Raw genomic sequence first — 2,442 nt, 5'->3', positions numbered from 1 at the left:
TTTTCTTTATTCCTGAATGGAGGAGGTAACACCCCTCCCTCCTAACTTCACTACATGACATCTGTGGGTCAGCAAGCAATGGTATTCTCAAAATGGATGTTGTGGTTTTGTTCTTCCAGAGCTGTTTTTCGAACTGTCTTTTTCGTATTATCCTGAGGCTAAGATGGACCAAGGTTAGAATAGCATTAGCAGTTGCCCTGCTAGGAGGCAAGTCGTGCTCTTGTATTCTGAGAATCATGGCGGCAATTGGTCAAAGGGTGTAAATATGTGTGTGTGTGTGGGGGGGGGGGGGAGGAACACGCACGCACTCACGCACACATCAATGAAGAAAAAATGTTTGAGAATGAAAAACAATTTTCCCCAATAAAAGAAAATTCTAGAGACCTGAAAAGGAAGACAAAAGGGCGAACTTCCTGAAATGTAGAAGGACGCTTGAAATGACATCAATAAGATGTCCTCCTAAAGATGGATGTCTGGTAACTGTACGTACACTCGCACAATGCGTTCCGACGAGTACGGATTCGTTAGAAATCCCGCGAAGTCTCGAACTTGCACATGCTCCAAACATTACCATGAGCGCCCGATTGGTGCAGTGGTAAGACGCTCGTCTACCACCGTGAAGGATGCCGTCAGGTCCACCTGTTCAATCCTGGGGAAGGAACATAGATGATATTTCTTTCCCCTTATCGAACCTGAGGCGATCACCGATAGATGGTGCACGGCTAGGTTTTCTGAACATTGTTCAGCGGTGGCCAAAAAAGCGAATAGAATGCTTGGTATCGTTTTCAAAAAGGTCTCTTCGCGTTCACCTGAAGTAATTCTTCCTCTTTTTCGAGGCATAGTTCGTCCGGAACTGGAGTATGCAGTAAGGTTTTGGAGACCATACCTGCAGAGGGACATAGACTTGGTTGAAGGGGTGCAGAGAAGAGCTACGCGTGTCCTTATTGGCACACGGGCTTGAGTTATGAAGAGAGACTTCATTTTTTGAATATGTTTACATTGGATGAACGCAGGTGTCGAGGAGATATGATCGAAATGTACACCGTCAATCGACTGCTTTTACAAGGGGACACCAGTATCGATTGGTAAGGGACAATGCAAGGTTATGGTGTCGCAGGGAGGGGGGGATTTTTCTCTAATAGGGTTGTCAATAAATGGAATAGCTTACCCATGGAGGCAGTAAATTGTAACACAATTGACACGTTTAAAAAGAAATACGATGAACATGTTGGGGTAAATCGAGAAGCTATCCATTCTTAGAATAAGGCAACCATAAATTCATTATGGGCATTGTTTATAATTTTAGTTTTTAATTGGGTTGCTGTATTTTTGAAATATATGGCATCCATATTTTTATGGGCATCTTTTTCTCAGCCACCTCGTTGATCATTTTGCCTGTTGTGGCGTTGTATTTGTATAATAACCGGAGTTGATGTGTGCGGTATAACGTAGATATTACCACGAGGCTCGGGTGGAGCCCATTCGTTGAAGCGTCCCTGCATATTACCCATACATTCGTCCTTTTTTGATGCATTTAAAATGAGAATCCCATGCTCTAAACATGTTCATTAATTCGCGTTTCTCTGTCAGGTAGTATATAAATGATTAGCCAGTGCTGTCTTAACGCATGGGCCCACCCGGGCGCGGCCTGGGGGGCCTCAGAAAAATGAGTTGAATTTTTTGAGATTTTGCCATGTAGGGCCTTAGAAAAATCACTTGGCCCGGGGGCCCATGATGCTCGTAAGACGGCCCTGTGATTAGCTCCACACTTCAAGCACACGTAAGAATAATTCACTGCACGTCTCATTAACATTGTCGGGCACATTGGCAATTATAATTGTGGAAAAATTACCATCACACCGTCATTCCGTATTCTGTGATATTAAAATAAATCAAAAAATATTATTATAATCACCCTATTTTTTTGTCAATAAAAAACTAAATTAAATCCTCTTGATTTCGAGAGAGCTTCGAGAGCTTTATCACTTCCGGTGCCGTTATCGAGTGAGTAGCCGCTTCCGGCCGAGACGTAATTTAATAGATAAAGCAATATAATTAATATTTTTATGCCACTTCTCATATTATTGACATATAAACTCAATATCTATCAGGGAGGAGGAAAAAAAGACCACCTGTAGAGATAAATAACAAAATGGAGGGAAGGGATTGGACGAGAGAAGTTTCATCCGGCCAATCGGGAGTCGATAAGCCCATGACGTCATAGTTGGAGATGGCTTTTTGAGCCGTCCGATTGATTCATCGGGTTGGATTCTTATCAATGCGCAAGTGAGGACTTGTGATCATTGTTTACTTCTCCTTCGTTCGCGTGTGGCATTTGAGTGATTTTTTTTTTCCTTTTACTTTTCGGGAGAGAAATCCCTCCTTTTTTCGAAAAAAGGGACAAAATATATATATATATTTATTTATAGCCTTCAAAGAAAG

The sequence above is a fragment of the Pholcus phalangioides genome, unplaced genomic scaffold (genome assembly GCF_987345545.1).
Source record: "Pholcus phalangioides strain wild (caught in Gottingen) unplaced genomic scaffold, Ppha-v1.0 ptg000018l_1, whole genome shotgun sequence".
NCBI classification, from domain to species: Eukaryota; Metazoa; Arthropoda; class Arachnida; order Araneae; family Pholcidae; genus Pholcus; species Pholcus phalangioides.
The sequence above is the reverse complement of the archived record's forward strand: the minus strand, read 5'-3'. Positions refer to the sequence as shown.